Genomic DNA, 22,645 nt, shown 5'->3' with positions numbered 1-22,645 from the left:
TAGATCTACAAAGCTAACTGAGTTGATAAATAAGTACCTGAAAAGCCATCACCTTTGGATTTAGCTGAAAAGGTTTCAAAATATGATCAAATTTAAAATGAAAATGACAAAATAGACACTGAAAAAAATTGTAAATGTGAGTGATCGACCAAACGATATGTTTTTTTCCACTATACACAGAATTTTAGAGAAATAAGATCAATAGCATTTTTAGGAACAATAAGAGTTCCTTGTTACAAATAGGGAACCATGGATATATGCCTGTATAAAGATTGTATCATTAAGTACTTAAATTTAGAAGGTACTACATGCTTCAGAAGCAGGTCTACCCAAATTACAATACAGAGATTAACATGACACTTGCACAAAGATGATATGAAAATTAGTGAAGTATTCCATAATTTTCATTCTTCTGATGCAAGAAATGAAAAACAGTTATTAAAAAGTTAATTACAAAAAAAAGTGTAAAAATACATGTAATTTATAGACTTAAAGGTTAGTTTGACATCAGTGTATTAATTCTTCACCTTAGAAAGGCCTTTACATAGCATAACCTTTACAAAACTTGAAATTAGATAACATTGTAATTTTATCCCAAAGAAATAAAATAATATAAGGACCTAGGAAAAAAAGAAATCTTAAACTTCTTCTATATGGAATGCAATCTGAAAGGACACATTTATTAATGAACCTATACCTTATATAACAATGTAGAATTCCAAGTATTATATCTCGGAGCGAATGAAATAGATTATGGATATTATACAAACATAGATATACTTTTTTCAGAAAACTACGAGGAAAAACTTTAGTTTCTATACTATTCATTTCAACAGATAAGTTAAAATTATTTCTGATTTAAAAAAAATCACAAACTGCAGAAATCATTATAGATGTATACAAACAACTCTTGAATATATTTTGACATCAAAATCAGGCAAATCACTTGGAAGAATACCATGGAATCCATGAATTTTTAAAGTAAGATATTGCTGTTGCTTTGTGTTGTGAAAAAAAATTAAGGGACACAAAGAATGGACTGGCATTTTTGAAATTTAAGACACTTAACCAAACCATTACGACTTAGGAGAACAATTTGTACAGCCTTCCACAACTTCAAAGAGGTAGTGATACATACTTATCCTTTTGGCAATATTAAATGCAGTTTCTTCCAAGTTTTTCTTCAGACCTGGTTTGATATAATTATTCAAGAGTGTATCTTTTCTATTTCTATTCCTAGCAGCAAGATGCAAGGCAGTCAAGAGGCCTTTAGTTTGGGTATTGGTATCTGCATCATGATGAATTAAGGAAGAAGCCACTCTAATATTATTGTACATATAAGCACTGTGCAGGGTTATCAGCCATTCAGAGTTATTGCATGAATATCTGCCTTGAGCTACCAACTCATGGACAATGTCTAAGTGTCCACTCTAGGCTTCCCAATGAAGAGGGTTATACTCATCCTCATCCCTAGTATTCATCTGGGTGGCCTTTTGGGAAAGTTGTCTACACACAGTAGTAAGCCAATTAATTTCAGCATCCCCAAGAATAAATTTGCTTGGATCCTACTCCATTGTTTTTCTTGCAATTGATACCATTTCTCACTTTTTCATCTTGTTCCTCGTCTTTGTCAGAATTTCCTAACCAGAGACTTGGAGTGCAAGTGGGAATGAGATGTCCACGTATTTCACCAAGAGTTCACAATGGTTGAACTGGTCAGAAAAATCTGGTGAATTTCCTGCATATGTTTTTTCACCAAGATTTATTTTCTCTTTTTCCATTTTTACTATTTTAAATTATTCTAACTGCATAGTAGGGAATTGATAGAGAGCAGAGGAATGATTTTCCTCAGTATTCAAAAGTACAGACTGAAAATGAGGACCAGTGGGGTCTTCATGTGTAGCTTATTCTAGGAATGAGAAAATAGGAAACAATGCCTTCTATGTCAATGATTTGGGAAATACCATGTTATAGTGTAAAAGAACTCACTATTCAACATAAAGGCTTTAAGAGCTTTCTAATAGCTTTCTAATGATGGTATCCAACATTAGAAAAAATGTATAATGCAGTAGTAAAATAGAAGACCTTTGTATGACTACCTAAATTCATTTTTTTAAATAGCTATACTATTCTGAATTTTTTTAAAATTTTTATTGTGAACATACTGTACAGAGGGGTTACAATTACATGGGCAAGATAATGAGTACATTTCTTATCAAGCATTGTAGCCTCCTCCTTTGTTTACCCTTCACATCCCTTCCCAGCCTCCACCTGCCTCCCACCCAATCCTCCCCCCACACCAAAGTTGTAAAGTTCGTTTTCGACATGACAACTTGTACTTCTCATTGTTGCACCTGATCCATCTGTATCCTTATTTAAATGAATTGTTTTTCCCAATCCCCTCCTCAAATTTTACCGACATCAAATAGAGTGAAAGCAAAGGTTATACTGTGGGGGAGGGACATACAAAGCAACAAAGAAATAATCTTTTATATGCGTTAGAAACAAATGCATGAAAGACAAAAAACTTTTTTTTTAATTGTATTTTATTTTATTTGGGAACATACTGTACAGAGGGGCTACAATTACATGGGCAGGATAATGCATACTTTTCTTACCAAGCATTGCAGCCTCCTCCTTTGTTTACCCTTCACTTCCCTTCCCTGCCTCCCCCCTCCCCCCACCCAATTTTACCCCCCTCCCCCCACCCAATTATACCCCCCTCCCCCCCCCCACACCGACATTGTAAAGCTGGTTTTGACATGACATTTTGTACTTCTCATTGTTGCAACAGGTCCACCTGAATCCTTAAACGACTTGTTTGTCCCCATCTCCACATGTTATACTGACATCAAATATAATGAAAGCGGGGGTTACACTGTGGGGGAGGGACATACAAAGCAACAAAGAAATAATCTTGTAAATGCGTTAGAAACACATGCATGAAAGAAACGAAAACATTGAAATACATATTTAAGGGTTCATTTTCCTAACATCACATTATCTGACCTTTTCCGCTTGACTCATACCTATACTAGATATTGCAAATAAGGGAAACCATGGGACCTATGCTTCTTTGGGGCTGGCTTACTTCACTTAATATAATTTTTTCCAAACCTTTCCATTTCCTAACAAATGGGGAAATGTCATTCTTTCTGATGGAGGCATAGAATTCCATTGTGTATATATACCACATTTTCTTGATCCATTCATCTACTGAGGGGCATCTGGGTTGGTTCCATATCTTAGCTATGGTAAATAATGCTGCAATAAACATAGTTGTGCTGGTAGATTTAGTGTGGTCTTGTTTGTAAACATTTGGGTAAATGCCCAAAAGTGGGATTGCTGGATCATAGGGGAGATCTATGTGAAGTCTTTTGAGGAACCTCCATACTGCTTTCCAAAGTGGTTGAACAAGTTTACATTCCCACCAACAATGAAGTAAGGTTCCTTTCTGTCCACATCCCCTCCAGCATCTGTTGTTGTTAGAGTTCTTGATTTTTGCTGTTCTAACTGGAGTGAGGTGATATCTCAATGTTGTTTTGATTTGCACTTATTTTATGGCCAGGGATGTTGAGCATTTCTTCATTTGTCTACTGGCCATCCTTCTTTCTAATTCAGAGAAGTTTCTCTTTAAGTCTTTCGCCCACTTATTTAATGGGCAGTTGTTTCTTTGAGGATTTGTTGTTGGGGGATTAAATTTTTTGAGTTCCAAGTATATTTTAGATATGAGACCCTTGTCTGTTGTGTCTGTTGTATGGCTAGTGAAGATCTTCTCCCAGTCCGTGGGCTTTCTGTTGATCTTGCTAGCTATGTCCTTTGTCATGCAGAAGCTCTGCAACTTCATGCAATCCCATTTGTCCATCCTTTCTTTGATTTCTTGTGTTTCCAGGTCTCTATTAAGAAAAATTCGGCCTGAGCCAAGGAGACCTAAGGTTTCTCCTATTTCATTCTGTAATGTTTTCAGAGTGCCTGCATTGACTTTGAGGTCTTTGATCCATTTGGAGTTGATTCTGGTTCAGGGTGATATATAAGGATCTAGCTTTAGTTTTCTACAAGTAGTTAACTAATTTTGCCAGCACCATTTACTGAAGGGGCTGTCCTTCTTCCATTCTAATTTTTAGCTCCCTTATCGAAGATTAGATGGCTATAGTTCTGTAGGTTCATTTCTGGGTTTTCAATTCTATTCCATTGGTCCTGAGGTCTGTTCTTATGCCAATACCAAGCTGTTTTGATTACTATGGCTTTATAGTAGAGTTTGAAATTTGGTATTGATATTCCTCCAGCAGTGTTCTTTCCGTTGATGAGCGTTTTTGCTATTTGGGGTCTTTTATTGTTCCATATGAATTTTTGGATTGCCTCTTCTATTTCCTTGAAGAATGAGGTTGGAATTTTGATAAGTATCGCGTTGAATTTGTAGATAACTTTGGGAAGTATTGCCATTTTCATGATGTTAATCATTCCAATCCAGGAGCATGGGAGATTTTGCCATTTTTTAAGTTCTGTTTTGATTTCCTTTTTCAAGATTTTGAAGTTTTCATCATAGAGGTCCTTCACTTCTTTGGTAAAGTTAATTCCTAGGTATTTTACTTTTTGTGGGGCTATTACAAATGGAGTTATTTTCCTAATTTCAGCCACACTTTCCTCATTGCTGGCATACAGTAAAGCCATTGATTTTGGGGGATTAATTTTATACCTTTCTACTTTGCCAAAGTTTTGAATCAGCTTGAGTAATTTTGGAGTGGAGTCTATATGATTCTTTAAATACAAGATCATGTTGTCTGCAAAGAGGGAGAGTTTTATTTCTTCTTTCCCTATTTGGATACACTTTATGTCTCTATCTTGTCTTACTGCTGTAGCTAGACATTCTAATACTAGATTGAAGAGAAGTGGAGAGAGTGGACATCCTTGTCTTGTTCCTGAGTTAAGAAGAAATGGCTTTAATTTTTCACCATTATATATAATGCTGGCTTTAGGTTTGTCATATACAGTCTTTATTGTGTTGAGGAATGTTCCATCGATTCCTAATTTTTCCAAAACCTTCATAATAAAGTGGTGTTGGAGCTTGTCGAATGCTTTTTCTGCATCTATTGAGATAACCATGTGGTACTTACTCTTGCCCCTGTTGATGTGATGAATAATATTAATTGATTTGCGTATATTGAACCAGCTTTGCATCCCTGAAATGAATCCTGTTAGATCGTGGTGTATGATTTTTTGGATGAATTGTTGAAGTCGGTTGGCCAAAATTTTGTTGATAAATTTTGCAACAATGTTCATCAAAGAAATGGGTCTATAGTTCTCTTTCTTTGATGAGTCCCTGCCTGTTTTGGGATGAGGGTTATGCTGGCTTCATAGAATGTGCTCAGTAGTGAACTTTCTCTTTCAATTTCATTGAAGAGTTGGAGGTGTATTGGTGTGAGCTCTGCTTTGAAGGCCTTGTAGAATTCCGCTGAAAAACCATCTGGTCCTGGACTTTTCTTAGCTGGGAGGTCTCTTATTGCTGTTTCTATTTCAATGCTTGATATGGGCCTGTTAAGCTGGTCGAATTCATCTTGGTTTAGTTTTGGGATGTCAATATTGTCTAAGACAAAGTCCATTTCTGTCAAGTTCTCAAACTTATTAGCATAAAGTTTTGAGAAGTATTCTCCTGTAATGTTCTGAATCTTGATTTTTTTCTATGGTGATGTTTCCATTCTCATCTCTGAGTTTATTTATTTGGGTGTATTCTTTTCTTTTTCTGATAGATTTGCTAAGGGTCTGTCAATTTTGTTAATTTTTTTCGAAGAACCAACTCTTTGTTTCGTTGATTCTTTCTAAAGTTTTTTTGATTCTAATTCATTTAATTCTGATTTAATTTTAATTATTTCTTTCCATCTACTGGATTGGGGTTTATCTTGCTGCTATTTTTCATGGAGGTTTAGATGTGTCACTACTTTGTTGGTTTCAGATCTCTCCAATTTGATGTTGTAGGAGCTCAGAGCTATAAAATAGCCTCTGTGTACTGCTGTGTCCCAGAGGAGCTGGTTATTTGTGTGCTCATTTTTGTTGAATAGTATGAACATTTGAATTTCCTTTCTAATCTCTTCCATGACCCACTCGTGATTCAGCAGTGAGTTGTTCAGTCTCCATGTGATACCAGACTTTCTTTGTGGCTTTTGGTGTTGAGTTCTAATTTTATTCCCTTGTGGTCAGAGAGAATGCAAGGTATAACTTCAATGTTTCTGAATTTAGACAAGTCTGCTTTGTGGCCTAAAATGTGGTCTATTTTGGAAAATGTTTCTTGTGCTGCTGAGAAAAACATGTATTCTGTTGCTGCTGGGTGAAATATTCAGTAGATATCTGTTAAATCTAGTTGATATATGCAGCTGTTTAGGTCTGTGTTTTTTCTGTTGAGTTTTTGCCGAGTTGATCTATTTAGTGGAGAGCGTGGTGTGTTAAAATCCCCAACAATTAATGTCTTTTGATTTATATGGGATTTGAGGGAAAGTAGTGTTTCTTGGATAAATGTGGGTGCTCCATTGTTTCGTGAGTAGATATTTAGAATTTAATATCATCTTGTAGTAGAGATCCCTTAATTAGTATTTAGCATCCTTCTTTATCTCTTCTCACGAATTTTAATTTGAATCTATTTTATCCGATATTAGGATTGCAACTCCCGCCTATTTATGGGGGCCGTTTGCTTAGTAGATTATGTTCCAACCTTTAACATTGAAAATGTGTTTGTTTTTACGGGCAAGATGTGACTCCTAGAGGCAGTAGATAGAAGGATCTTGTTTTTTATTCCAACTAGACAGTCTATGTCGCTTAATCGGAGAGTTCAGTACGTTAACGTTAAGAGAAAGGACTGAGAGGTATTTGGGAGTTCCTGCCATGTTATCTACCTTCTTGGGGGCTGCAAAAACTGGGTTCTTCCTATGGTTCTTGGATTCTCAGTTTGGGTGCAGTTTCTTGGCATTTATTGTGGTCTCCTTGGTTTTCTATGTGTAGGACATTTTTAAGAATCTTTTGTAGGGCTGGTTTGGTGGAGATGTATTGTTTCAATTTTTCTTTGTTATGGAAGGTTTTTATTTGGTCTTCAGTTATGAAGGAGAGTTTAGCTGGGTACAATATTCTTGGTTGATAGTTGTTTGTTTTTAGGGCGTGGCATACAACATTCCAGGCTCTTCTGGCTTTGATTGTCTCTGCTGAGAAATCTGAGGTGATTCTAATTGGTTTACCTTTATTGGTGATTAATCTTTTCTCCTTGACAGCTTTAAGGATCTTTTCCTTGGTCTGTGTTGATCCTGTGGATTGTGATGTGATGGTGGGATGTCCTATTCTGGTCTGGTCTGTTTGGAGTTCTAAAACCTTCTTGTATCTGAATAGGTCTATCTCTTTGCATGTTTGGAAATTTCTCTGCTAGGATCCTGTTAAACAATTTTCTTAGGCCATTAACTCCTGTTTCTAGTTGCTCCTCTACACCCATTACCCTTAGATTAGGCCTTCTGATGGTGTCTTCCAAGTGTTGGATAGATCTATCATATTTCTTGGACTTGTCTTGGATGGTTGTATGTTCTTTCTCTATAATATCTAGGCTATCTTCAATCCCTGAGATTCAGTCTTCTTTACCTCCTTAATTTGATGTTCAGTGTTTATTCTCAGATCACTTGGTTGTTTGGTTATGGTTTCCTTGGATTCCCATTCCTTCTGTTGGGTTCCATTCATCATTCCCTTTGTGGCTTCCCTGACTTTCTTCAGCTCTTTGTTAATGGATTCCATGTATGCCTTTAGTGATCTTGTGTATTCTCTTCCGGCTGTCTCAATTTCTGTATTACTCTTTGATTAGCTTCCTCCCGTTTGTGCTTTTCCTGTAGTCCAGCTTGCTAATGCCTTTCCTGCCTTTCTATTTGAGTATTCTCAAGCTGCTTATGCAAATCCAGTATCAGTTTTTGAGTAGCTTCCTTACGCTTATGACATTCCTGTATAAACTTTTGGATTGCCTCCTCGCTCTCCCTACACGCTCATACAGTGTCGCTACCGCCTCGACCAGCAAGGAAGACGTGACACCGGACTCTTCTCTCTGCAGTTTATTCAGGACCTTTGAGTAATCTTCTGACCCCAACCCCAGGGAGAATTCCCCACAGCCTTAAGTACCCGCTGGGTAGCCAACCCTGATACGCCACGTGGGAACCACCAATAGGTTCAGGTGCTCGGAAGCAAGCCAGATTCTTTGTCTTAGCCATATAAGGAGTTGTTTACTACGAGAGCACTCGCCATCGGGAAGGCAGAGAGCGGAAACCGGCGCCATCTTCCAGGTGCGGCCTCTCGCAGCTCTCTACAATACAGAGTCCTTTGTATGCTTTCAATATTTTCATTTCTCATGTTGCCAGCAGTGTCTGTAGAGCTATTTGTGAATTTTCCTCTGGATTATTCATTATCTGTTCTGTCCCCTGATTATCAAGGTTGGGAATTTAGATAACCGGATTTGCAATTTTTCTTGTGTTTTTCCGGCTTACTCTGCCCATTTGAGGTAAAAATAGCACCAGTTTTGTGCTAGAACACTATCCTAAGGCAAGCATCAACCCAAGTCTGAATTTGCACAGTCAGTCTACAGATACAATTTAGTTCGATAGATCCATCTATTCAACATCAAACAAAAATACATTAATGGGCTATGAACAGCAAAGAAGAATTTGGAAGACCTGTAATTATTAGGGTTAGGGAGAGATGTGGATAAAAAATAGGAATAGATTGATGTGGGGAGGCTCAGGGAGAGTTAACTAAGTCGTAATCTCAAAGCAGGAAATAGGTTGGGTAGGATGAAAGTAGAGAGAGTGAATAAAAGAAGAAAGGGAACGGGAAAATAAAAGACCAGAAAAAATAGAAAGGTAAAAATTAATAACATTATGTAGATGCGATAACAATCTATTTAGATAAGAAGGTGAATTTATTGAGATAAGGGGAGGGATATAAAGGAGATGTGAAAAACTTAAAAATAAAAATGCTTAAAATATTATATAGGTATAAAGAGGTAGTACTGCTTTAAGGAATTTAAGTCTTAACGGTTTTGAATTCAGTGATAAATTTGTGGATTAAGTGTGTACACAATGTGGGTAGGGTCTAATAGTCATCTAAGGGTTTATCTGAGGATGTGCAGGACAAGAATTAAGTCACATAAAGAAGAACGAAAGAGAGGAGAAGGTGAAAAGGATAAGAAAGGAAGAAGAGAAAGATGAGAATTTCAGTAGAGCTAAGCAAAAAACAAAAAGATAATTTAAAAAGACAAAAAAAAAAGAGAAAGAAAACCAAAAAAGAAAGAAAAACGCACACTCACTTATTCGTAAAATAAAAATTATATGAGGGAAAAAAAAGTTTCTGGTAAACAATTTTTTTTCAAAAAAGGCAAAGATTGAAGATTTTAAAAAAAATTTTTAGAAAAAAAAATTTATAGAAGGTACCAAAAATAAAAAACGAAAAAAAAGAAGAAGACGAAAGAAAAAAAAAAAGTTCTTTGATTTTTTTTTGGAGGAGTGGGAAAAGTCTTGTATCTCCCTTGGGTCTGTAACCAGCCTCTTGTTGGAGTCTCTGGTCTGCATGTGGTCCTGTGCCTTGGTTGGTTTCTTAAGTCAGTTTGTTCGAACAGGCAGAAAAATGCTCTGCTTTACCCAGGATTTGGCGATCCTCTTCCCAGGCTGGTTCATTGGGAGGCAAATCTGCTTTGAGTGTCAGAAAAGAGGGGGAAGCAGTGATGAGGCTAGGTTCTGGTTAGAATTGAGGCCTTTCAACAAACAGTAGCTTTTCCCGCGGGCTAGTTTGTGAAAACTCACAGAGCCCAGCCTGGAACCATTCTCATGGTTTCTGTTTACTGAATTTCAATTGATTGCCCAGGCTGCTAGAGTTAGGGGCAGCCTCTGGCTCTGATTACCCAGTGGAGAAAGCCACTCCAAGGGCTGGCGCCTGAGCTGGGTGACTTTTCCCTGGGTGGAGCTGAGTCTGGCAGGTCACGCTGCCATTAAGTTCTTGTTACCTGCTAAATGACTAATTTTATTCGAAGGCCTGAGTTAGAGCTAGCAGCTCCTCCGAGCTTTGTCGGTATCCAAGATGGAGATCTCCGGTGCTGGGGGGGGTGGCCTTCCCTCTTCTGCTCCCTGAGAAGGAGTGAGGATGTCAGGCTTCTACTCACACTGAGTCTTGGTTCCTGGATCGTCTCTGTTCTGCAAACTGCAGGATGAAGATGTCCGCTCTTTGTCGGTTCTTGCTGGTGTTGAGTAGAATCTGCTCACCTGTAGTGTCTGGCTCCTTCGTCCTGGAACTCTCTGTGACTCAGAGAGTCACCATCGCCATTGCTGCCGCCCCCGCGGCGGCTCCTGGCAAGAGCTCAAAAGTGTCTACTTGCCTGGGTTTCCCCTCTCTGGCCTAGCTCTCTATCCTGTGATGGCACACTTCTTGTAATTCTCTGGCTTAGGACTGTTCACTGGAACTCTAAATCTGCTTTTTATTGGAGAGCTTACTTAGACTCCAGCTTCTCCTCCACCATCTTCCCGGAACTCCCAATTCTTGTGTTTTTGTTTTTTTTTTTTTTAATACACTTGTTTTCATCTACAAATAGTCCTGTCTATTGTCTTCAGGTGATTTTGATGATTGAAGATTCTTAATGAGAAGTCAAAATGTATTAGTAGTCCTTTGCTATCAATTAAATTTCACTTTTACTTCTTGGAGAATATAATGATCAAAGCAATAGTTCACAATCAGCAAGCAATAGTTCAGAATCATGGTTCAACTGCAAGTGAATCACCAGTAAGTAATCTGCGATTCCATTTTCCACAAAGTTTTGTCACAGATATAATCTGCCTGCCTTCTCTAGTTGATTTCCTAGCCTGGACATATTCCTTCATTGTACAGGAAAAGTGTAATTCACCTGATTTCAGTCAGATCTGTTAGTAGAATTATCAAGTATTTAGATTTTTTTTTATTAACTTAGTTGTGGGGCCTGAACTCTGGGCCTGGGCACTGTCCTTTAGCTCTTCAAATCAAGGCAAGCGCTCTACCACTTGAGCCATAGAACCACTTCTGGATTTTTCTATTTGTGTGGTGCTGTTTTGGGAAATGGCAGAGCAGAAGGTGAAATGATGCAACCAAAAATATAAAAGCAAAATAAATTAGGATAATTATGGAGCAACCATATTGTCTATGAGAACCATGAAAGAGAAAGAGGAAGAGATATAGATGTGCAATGACCGAACTAGCCACAAAAACCATGCTTCTAATCAATTTACAGAGCAAACAATTTTTTAATTTTTTAAAAGAGACGGAAATAATATTTATATATAGAAATTAGTAAATACATTTTAGTCGCCTACATAAAGAGAATAATCTTAATCCTTGGGCTGGGAAGGTGGCTCAGTGGTAGAGTGCTTGTCTTGCAGCTTACTACAGTGCAGAGACTACTTTCCAAAAAGGCCACTCATATGAATACTAGGGATGAGGATGAGTATACCCCTCTTCATCTGGAAGCCTAGAGTGGACACCTAGACATTGTCAATGAGTTGGTATCTCAAGGCAGATATTCATGACATAACTGTGAATGGCTGGACACCCCTGCACAGTGCTTATTTGTGGAACATATTGCAACAGCACACACACACACACACACACACACACACACACACACATCATCATCATCATCATCATCAGATTTCTTCTTAAGTATTTTTGTGTATGATCTTAAGAAGAAATTTACATTACTAACTTGAATTTCTGACAGGATAATATCATCACTGTACATCTTGCTTCTATATTCTCAGTTTTAAATTAATATCTAAGTATGTGCCTTACATAAGTACAGGAAAAAGTAGGAGCCACACGGGTGGCTCAGGTCTTTAATCCTACCTAATCAGAAAGATGAAATCTGATGATTGTGCTTTGAAACCAGACAAAAATCGTCCATTAGATTCTCATTTGAAAGTAACCAACAAAATCTAGAAATGGCGCTGTAGTATAAGCAGTAAAATGCTAGCCTTGAGAAAACTAAAACAAAAAAAATAACAAATTCTGGGACAGAGCCAGGCCCTGAGTTCAAGCTCTAGTATTACCTCCAAACTAATGAATGAAAGAATGAATGAATGAATGAACTAAAAATAAATTAAGTGGTCACATGTGGAGAGACAGGTAAAATGTAACAACCGTGGTGACTGGATTATGTATTATTTTGTAATAAGTCAAATTATCATTTTTCCTAATCACTAATATTTTATTTGAACTTTTTTGTACAATAAGCCCTGAATTTGGCATGCAAATATATGTGTGTGTACATGTGCACACATGTGTGTGTATGTGTGTGTGTGTGTGTGTGTGTGTGTGTGTGTGTGTGTGTGTGCTGTTGCAATGTTGCTTGCCAATGTAGACAGAGTGAGGCTAAAAAGAGCTGTGTTGCAATGTTGTTATTTATCAATGTTCCGTCCTGTCATTTCAGTGGAACCACCCTTCTGTACATTTTATTTGTCAAATAATAACATCATCATAATCAAAGCATTTACATCATTAAGTTAGATAAAAGAGATCACTTTCAGCTATTAGTATATGTTAGTTAAGAAGATACACATATAATTATGTAGTAAGTTATTGCTGTAAGATGACTGTCAGGACAAAATATGTATTTGACCTCTTAAATTGGATATATTTTTAAGAAATACTCATGGAGTGATTTTGACCAACTTGACCAAACACGTATTACAAGATATGTATTGTAAATGTTTTTTTCTTTTATGCATTTGTTTCTAACACATTTATAAGATTATTTCTTTGTTGCTTTGTATGTCCCTCCACCACAGTATAACCCCTGCTTTCACTATATTTGATGTCGGTATAATTTGTGGAGGAGAAGGGGAAAAACAAGTCGTTTAAGGATACAGGTGGACCCATTACAACAATAAGTACAAGTTGTCATGTCGAAAACGAACTTTACCACTTTGGTGTGGGGGGGAGGATTGGGTGTTCAGGCGGGGGAGGCTGGGAAGGGATGTGAAGGGTAAACGAAGGAGGAGGCTGCAATGCTTGATAAGAAATGTACTCATTATCTTGCCCATGTAATTGTAAGCCCTCTGTACAGTATGTTCACAATAAAAAATAAAAAATAAAAAATAAATATGATTCTCACTTGTCAGCCTTCTTAGTAGCTAGGGTTACAAGCATGAGCCACTGGCACCTAGCTATATAATTAATTTTTACACATTTATGAAGTATGGAGTGGTAATCCCATTCATTTATATGTTGTTTAATGATCAAGCTACATCATATCCATTAATTTTTGCATGTAACACTTCTTTATAGTGAGAATGCTCAAAAACTTTTCTTCTGGCTATGGTGATATATCTATTCTTAACTATAATAACTTTGCTTCTTGTAGTATAAAATTAATATATTTACTTTTAGTCATGGAAGTCTGCTAATTAAAGTTATATCAAACATGAATTGTAAAGTGAAAGAAATTCATAGTTCCATTACATGTTTAAAGAAAATGATTATGCACTTTTTCAATTATATTTCTTTGGAATGTGTAATATTCTTTGATTTCACTTAAAATTGGTAACAATTATATTATATCAAATTGATTCAAACTTGTATTTGAAAATTGCACACAGCACAAATATACTTCCACTTTCTTCTAACACATAATTAAAATAACAGTATAGGAAAGTTTGGTGTTAGCTGTTCATGTGTAGAATCATACAAACTGAGGATGCTAAGTCCTGAATATTTTAGTTCAATACCAGTCCAAACAGACAAAAATTTGAAAACTTATCTCCAATTATCTAGCAGGAAGCAGAAGGTGAAGATGTGGCTCAAGGAATGGCGTGTCATAAGCCATGAGCACAAAATACAACAGAGACAATTAAACATTGAGTTCAAGCCCTAAAAATGGAATATACACACAAAAGACAACAAGAAAAAAGTAGTATAAACATCAATAATAAAGACAAAACTAGTAGAAAAGATCATGAGAAATGTTGTGTGAACATCTGGAAGTCAGAAATCATTTGCTAGAATTTTGATTCATTAGAGGTAAAAGTCACAGTATAATTTTAATAATCTCATTGAAGTCATTTGTGTTGAAACCTGGCTATTGGGTAACATGTGAAAGAGCAGACTGGATTTCCTGACATAGTAGACATTGCCTGAAACTATACACCATCCCACTCTGCAAAAATCTAAAATCGTGCCTGTTAATTTCAAAAGAACCTCATGGTAGAGACTTTTTGGTCCACACAGACCGGGGTCCTTATTTTGTGGCTTCAGACCAGTGCTTTTTTAAATAACCACTCCTGTTTTACTCCCCTTCACTGGTGAAACTATACCCTAAGCTGGCACCAAGCCACTCCCTAGAATAGGGCAAGAGCATTTGCTGATGCTCTTCCAACTTCTCTCTGTGGCTCTGGATATCCAGACTCTTGTAGCTAGGATGGGTTACTTTGATGTCCAGGTTGCCTCAAACTGGAGATAAACATGTAATGGATATGTCAACCTGAGTTAGTTTCAAACTATAATCTTCAGATCTGAGCCAATATGCTCAGCCCAGTATTTACAGTAAGTTACTTAATCTTTCTGACACTCAGGTTCTTCCTGTGTGGAAAGTGAAAAGAATTACTTTTTGGACCTATGAATCCAGTGGGAGTTATGACTAGGTGAAGGAAGTATAAGTGTTCAGGATGAGTGGACTGAGTCTGACACTCTCATAAAACTACTAGTATTTATATTGAAATGAATTCCATGAATTGGAAACAAGAGGGGTTTTTCTGTTCTTGTTTATCCTTTTATGGACATTGAAGGAGCCACAGAAATTCAAGGAGAAAAGGCAAACCAATGCAGCAGTTGTACTCTGTACATATTATATTCACAATGAGCTAAACTTGTGGACAGGGACAGGATGGAAAACCAGAGAGAGAACAAAGTGATGAGATTGTCAAACAAGAAGTGAACTCATTAGCGACTTATAAAATGGTGATCTGTATATACACTACCTTAACAAAAACCATTTGAAAAATCCAGGTTGATGATTCTCTATTCCAGTTTTTGTAGAGGTCCTTAAGACTTAGGTTCACCTGGAGTTTTTGAAGGTCACATTATATGATAATTAATGTAGAACCAGAATCTCTTAAGAAATGTTATAAAAAGTATTTCATTCTTAGTACCTCTTTCTCTTTGTGTGGCGATACTATATATTGTCAGATCTAAATTTTTACTTTTTGTTTTTAGTACTTGTCAGGTGTTGAATCCTTCTTAAAGCTTTGTGACAAAGGTCTGCTATATCTTGGCAACCTGCCCCTAACTAAAATGGTAATTAATCTTTGAAATTAATGTACTTGAGTATTTGTTTTATATATTGATTTAATTTGTGGGTGGTGCTGAACTCTGGGACTGGTTGCCATCCCTCAGCTCTTCAGCTCAAGTCTAGTGCTCTACCACTTGAGCCACAGTACCACTTCTACCTTTTTCTGCTTAGGTGGTGCTGAGGAATCAAACCCAGGGTCTTGTGCATTTAAGGTAAGCTGTCTACAACTGAACCACCTTCTCAGCTCTTTTGAGTGGTACGTTTGTGCACAGGTCTATCAAGCAAATCTATTGAGCAAATGTATTCAATTGCCACTAGACATATTCAAAATTATGAATTATCTGATATTTTAATGAATAAAACTCTTATCATTGATACTAGGAAGTGTTTGTTTCCCTATACTAAAAACATGAAGGAGGGTTTTTAAACTAAAACTACAAAATAAATTTTAAGATCTTGTTGCTAACAAATGTGTCCAGGTGTTATTACATGAAACAGAAAATTCAAAATGTTTTTTTTCATGAATACAGAGATCAAAGGTCTTATAATTCTTATTTCAAGATGCAAATTAAAGGGGAAAAACAGTCAGGAGGTAAAATTTATATTGAATGTTAATAGTTAAAGAGGAAAAGAAGATCCTAGATGACAAATTAAAGACAAAGCAATATCAGATCACCATATGCTCAAAATTAAATAAGAAGGTTTAATTGAAAAATTGAGCTGGAATGTGCACATCAGGCAAAAGCAAGAAATCAGAACTTACCACCAACATAGAAACACCATAATGCATATCTCACAAAACGGAAAAAAGTTCCTTGTCCTTGATTTCAATGATACATATAACCACCCATACACGCACACACGCGCGCAGGCACACACACACACACACACACACACACACACACACACACACACACACACACACACACACACATGAATGTATGCAACAGCTCAACCTACTCACATCCATTCAACATGAATCAAAGATCTTCCTATAATATTTGGAACTTTAAAAGTTTCTAGTCTTGGAAATAATTGATAACAGATGCACAAGCAAATATTTTCTGAATAACACTCTGTTATGTAAATGAGAATTTCTGATGCTTATATCTACTTAAAATATCTCTGAATCTCGGAAGAATTAAACAAGAGACAATACGAATTTGGGACTATACTTCTACTAGCTATTCTGCAAAGGCTTAATAAGAAGTTATGAGAGCCAATATTAAATACCAAATTAATACACTAATACATGTGTAAGTGAAAGACAGTTATCAGAGACCTATGCTGCCTCCAATTCTCGGCAGGCTTCACACTGTGACACCTTTGATTCTGCTGTGCCAGGCCCAAAGTTCTTTTCCCTAGAGCAGGGGCCCTGCTGGGCTTGGGAATGGGGTCTGTGTGGAGAGGGAGGAGGTCACAGGGGAGGCCGAGCTTTGGTTGGGGCTAAGGGCGGTGGGGAGAGGATGGTGGGGAGGCCCTGACAGAGGTTGTGAAGGGAGGAAGAGGCAGTTGGGTAAGAGCTCATGCAGCAGCAGCCCTAAAGGCAGATAGGTTCTGGGGAGTGTCTGTGAGGTGTTGAATTTGGGGTGAATTTGCTAGGGCTTGTTTGTTTGGTGAGGAGAGGAAGAAGTCTCCAGTCCCAGCCAAACAGATAATGAAAAATGAGACAACCAATGCATGAAGAATTTCAAGAACAAAGGCAGGGACTTATAGGTAACCTCTAGGGGCAGTGAGGACAGCAAGGTTGGGCCTGTGGTTGTCATGCCTCCCTCGATGCGCTTGGAAGTGAGGGCCAGCTCTGCTGTGGGCTAGGCCTGGCTCTTGCCTTGAAGCAGGCACCAGGAATTGTCAGCACAGCCTGCCCCAAGGAGGTGGCCTGTTGTGGGTGCTGTAGCCTGGCAGTTGCTAGGAGGCTATACACAGAAGGGCAGAGGTAGTATGGCTGGTAGGCTCTGCTCCAGCCCAGCCAATCTCAGGGCCACTTGGGAAGTTCCAGCTCTGGATCATGATCAGGAACTGCTCCAGACAAGTAGGGCCTTTGCAGACCTGTGCAGTGGCTGCCACGTGTGGGTTGTGAACCTCCTTAGAATGGCCGAGGAGTCTCAATGGAGAGGTACATTTGCTTCTGTGCCTCTCTCATCTTCTGGATTCCTGCTCTCCTCCTGCCTCCTGCCATGTCCAACTACAGGAGTCAATGTCTCCAAGCCAATGAGAGGCCATCCCGGAGATGTTCACAGGACTTTCCAGGCTGCTTCACCATGAATGCAGAGCTCACAGGGTGCCATCTTCCAGGCAAAGCATACCCCCATTTCAGCTTGGCGATCCCTGCCTAGAGGACCACAAACTGCATTCTTACACAGAAATCCAGGGGTACACAAAGCTCTCCTGCAGTCTAAGGCATCCTTTCCTTCCTCCTGCTCAGGTGTGGAGCAGCTGTGGAGCCAACTGCAACATCATGATTGATTATCTAAAAAGAAGAGGAAAAAAGCTTCATTGTCCCAGATACAGCTGCCCCTGGGGTTCTCTGTGTACACTAGTTTTGTGCTTAGATAACGATCCCCAAAGACCACCACGAAGCCAGTCTCATGTGACCACGTTGGAGACATTTATTGCAAGCTCGAGCCTGGACTCACAACTGTCACCATTGCAGTGGGTCAGAGTTGAGAGCCCTGACCCTTCAGTTAACTGGGTAATCTTATAACAATCTTATTAGCTATCCAGTGCAGGCTAAGCAATAAACAATAATTTGTGGAGGAGAAGGAAAAAAAACAAAACGTTTAAATAGGGATACAGGTGGACCCATTGCAACAATGAGATGTAGAAGTTCTTATGGAGAAAAACGAACTATACAACTTTGTTGGAGGGGAAGGGGGGAGGACGATTCGATGAGGGGGCAGGGAGGAGGATGGGAAGGGATGGGAGGTTGAAACAAAGGAGGAGGCTACAATGCTTGATAAGAAATGTACTCATTATCTTTCCCATGTAATTGTAACCCCTCTGTACAATGTTTTCACAATAAAAAAGTAAAAAAAAATTAAAAAATTAAAAAAATCTGTAGCTTTAGGTACTTCCTGTCATCCGCTGATGGCTATTGCTAGGGGAGTTATGGGCAGAACGTTATTGTGACATTTCACGTTTTTTCCAGGAACCTGAGTTCTAACTTTCAGTAAAAGTCTACTTACAATGGGTACTTTCAGTAAAGGTCTTCACAATGGATACTTTCAGAGTATTTGGAGTCTAAGTCTAGATTGCCTGTACTTTGGCAAAAACTTCTCACTAGGCGTGTGTTTGTGTGTGTGTGTGTGTGTGTGTGTGTGTGTGTGTGTGTTATGTGAGAGAGTCAGACACAGCTGAGGTTTGGGGTAAAATACTCTTGCCCTTCAGCATTGAGTTTTGGTATCTATTGTTAGTCCCACCTCCCCAATTTTGAGTTCTAAAGTTGTCCTTCTAAATACTTTTATCCTTTGATCTTCTTGATATTCAGATTCCTAAGGTCTGCTTATGAACTTCAACATTGGCTTCATGAAGGTGAAGTCTTTCTTCTAACATTTATGAAGCACTTTGCTCTCTTTAAATGCAGTTTGTGCTGTGTTAGTGGTTTTACTTAGCCCAGACTGTGGTGGCCCAGGCTGTGCCAGTTAATTCTGAGATCAGTTTAGGCCAATATGAGATACTATACTTGTCAGTATATCAGTGAAAGAAGTTCAGCATCTTAATTGAAACAATTTCCTGGCTGTAAATACAAAAAAAATCCAGTGATAAAAATGTACAATCTGTTGTTTTTAGTTAATTGTGCACAATTGTAATGAAAAAAAATCTTTTTACTAAAATGAGTATTTGTAATGGGAAAAAATAAAATGTTATAAATCTTAAAAATCGATCAAATACCAAAAGAAAAAGAAAGACACTAATCAGGAATGAAGGGAAAATGTAGTGTTTAATAAATAAATGAAATGTTTGAGATTCATATCCAAAAAGAAAATAAGAAGGAAAATAAAGAGGAAAGTCACTGAGATCCTATCTTACACACCAGAATAGCTATCACCACTCAAATAAATAAAATGCTGGAGAGGCTGAAATAAATCAGGAACTATATTTGGTTTTTTGGCATTGTATACTAGTGCAAACCATAGGGATATCTTAATGGAAGTTTACACAATATCAAAAAGACAGATATGTTGATGTCCTTTACCGCATTTGGATACATATTGAAGGAATATAAATCAACATGAACATCCATGTTCATGGCAGCAATATTCACAGCAACCAAGCTGTGTAATCAACCTAGATGCCCCAGAAAGAGGGAATGAAGAAAATGTGCTATTCATAGCTGTGAACATGTTCTGGTATATGAGAAGTGAATGTTTCTACTGTGTCATTGCTAAATATTTTGAATATATTCCTAATCTTATTTTCACTACGTTTTGTGGCATTGTGTTTTTGCTTTAATGAGGAATGTCCATATTGATTTTCAGACCAGTTACAATAGGGTGAAGATATTCTATAATATGTGGATATTAGATCAAAATTTAAATATATCAATGAACACATAGAGGACCATCATATATATTTTATAATTTGAACCAATTTTAAGAAGGCAACGGTTGGGGAAAACGACGCTTTTAGAAGCTTAACAAATTCACAGACATGGAAAAATACAAAAACATGTGAAACTAATTACTGCTAATAGTAAAACATTTTCCTCAAGTTTTAACAATGAAACTATTAAAATAATACTTAATAACATCAAATAAATATGCCATGGAAGAAAATGTACCATAGATATACGTTTCCCCATAATTTGTTTTACTTTATAACAAATGGATTAGAAGAAAGTGTAATTATATGTCTGAAGATGCTAACACTTTCAAGTGTCATTGATTGAATCCAGCAAAGGAAAGTAACAGAGAAGTAGAGAGTAAGAACAACCTGGGGTATGGATAAAGATACTCAGTAGAACTTTGTGAGGAAAGACTGTGCTCCGTTTTCCTGATCAAAATAGAGCTAGGACAGCTAACTTTTGACAGAACACTTGTAATGTAGAGTAGTGGAGTTAGTAATTTAGGTAGTAATTTATTACTTTTATTCCATAATCTTATGATGTGATTCCCAAATGATGTGAGTGATACTAGATTTACTTTTTTTTTGGGGGGGGGGTCCGGTTGTGGGGTCTGGGCGCTGTCCCTCAGCTCTTCAGCTCAAGGCTAGTGCTCTAACATTTGAGCCACAGCGCCATTTCCACCTTTTTTCTTTTTGCTTATGTGGTGTTCAGGAATCAAACCCAGGGCCTCGGGCATGCAAGACAAGATCTCTACCACTCAGCCACCTTCCCAGCTCCCTGATTCTAGATTTTCTGAGCCCTTTTTTTCACCAAAAGTTTCTAATTCCTCACACTGCCAATGGTTCTTTTGTTACTCTCATTTCTCCTTGTTTCTGAACTAAACTCCTGTAACCTTTTGGTTCATGAGAAAGAGCTGGAGAATATGAGGATGGCTTGGAGTCTGAGCTAACGTCCACCAGTTTGGAGGATCTGGTAAAGAACTTCCACCTGGGCCTCAGAATCTGATATTAATTGACCTCTTTGGAAATGGAGAAACTCACTCCCTCAGACAGAATCTGTCATTCCTTGACTTTCTCTGAAGAGATTTGATACTAGGGCACAATTCAGAGAATCAGCTTTCCCATTGTCAGAAGGAACAGGTTGAAAACTAAAAGTGGCCTCAGGTCCCAAAAGGCCAATCAGAAACCAAGAGATCACACTTTCCCCCTCATCAAGGACCTTCTGGTAGGAATAGAGTCTGAGCAAAGTCTAAGATGGAGATAAACTGAGACTGGGCCTAAGGAGTAAACAAAAGATTGACCCTCTCTTTGATTACAAGGGAGTTATGTAGTGAGACATGAAAACTTCCTTCATAAAAAAATTCACTAGGTAAGTTATCTCACTGCCACTTTGCAGGAGGTCAGTTTCCCCAAAGGAGAAGTTGTTAAATGTTGTGACTGCCAGTTTGCTCTCTAGGCTGTTGTCTCTCTCACCCCTTCTCATGTCAGGAATGCATTGCTTCTTTCAGGCACTCAGCTACCTGTCCTGACTCCTACACAGGAATACTGTAGGCTGTTCTTTGGCTAACCTCTTGCATTTAAGGTAGAACAGGCCCAGGCTATCGTCATGCCAAGAGGTAGATTCAAGAGGTGAATATAAGCTCAGATTTGTACAGAACAACAAACATATTGAAAAAAATTAAATTAAATTAATAGGTAAGTAATTTAGGGTTTATAGCCACAAAATTAGGTAATTATTAGTAATACATCTAGAATCACGGATTAGGAAGAGAACAGTGAAGTAGGTTCAGGATACAATGGAAAGATACACCATAGCCATAACAGGAGATGAGAGTATGAAGGAACTATTGGCATAGATCCATTTACTATCTTAGGAGTAACCTTGGATAGGAGGCTTTTAGAATAATATCTAAAAGAGAGTGACTTTCTGGGCACTGGTGGCTCCCACCAGTAATCCTAGCTACCCGGGAGGCTGAGATCTGAATATTATGATTCAAAGCAAGCCCAGGAAGAAAAAGCCAGAAGTGGTGCTGTGGTTCAAGTGGTAGAGCATGAGCCTTGAGCTCAGGGACAATGCCTAGGCCCTGAGTTCAAGCTTTAGGATCAGCAAAACAACAAGAAACAATAATGATAAAAGAAATGAAAGGACTTAAAGATATGCGATGGAATGATGATCATGTGTAACTGTTTAGCGATCATAAAAGGAGACAAAATTTGGAGCAAAATGATATCTATTTTTTACTAATCAAGGATGCAAAGCAAATGCCAAATTCCTCTTCTCAAAAACTTCTAAACTTGGGCTGGGAATGTGGTTCAGTGGTAGAGTGCTTGCTTTGCATGCATGAGACCGTGGGTTCGATTTTTCAGTGCCACATAAGCAGAAAAAGCCAGAAATGCTGCTATGGCTCGAATGGTAGAGAACTAGCCTTGAATTGAAGAGGTGAGCGACAGTGCTCAGGCCCAGAGTTCAGGCGCATTGTCCGGCCTAAATAAAAACAAAAAAATAAAACAAAAGAAAAAACTTCCAAACTTATCTTTTCTCATAATTGAAGAGAGGCTCCTTTTACATAAATTCTCCTTATCTAGCTCAAGGTCATCAGAACTTCAGTAGACTTTTCCTGTTGAGATATAATGCCTCTAACTCTACTGAACCTAACCATGGCTAGGAAAGTATGGACATTGATACGTTTGTTGTATTTTTCTTATAAATATATAATACTGTCAGTTATTATATAATATATTATAATATAGAATATATTATATATTGTATTA

The 22,645-nt window shown here is 37.8% G+C and overlaps 1 pseudogene; it reads left to right on the top strand.

Moving 5' to 3' along the window:
• The first annotated feature begins 308 nt into the window (after positions 1 to 308).
• LOC138835189 (U6 spliceosomal RNA) lies at positions 309 to 405 on the top strand (annotated as a pseudogene).
• Positions 406 to 22,645: the final 22,240 nt, after the last annotated feature.

This window comes from Dipodomys merriami, unplaced genomic scaffold, assembly GCF_024711535.1.
Source record: "Dipodomys merriami isolate MVZ:Mamm:240054 unplaced genomic scaffold, mDipMer1.0.p SCAF_23, whole genome shotgun sequence".
NCBI classification, from domain to species: Eukaryota; Metazoa; Chordata; class Mammalia; order Rodentia; family Heteromyidae; genus Dipodomys; species Dipodomys merriami.
Note: the sequence above shows the minus strand (reverse complement) of the source record. Positions and strands in the feature narration are given on the sequence as shown.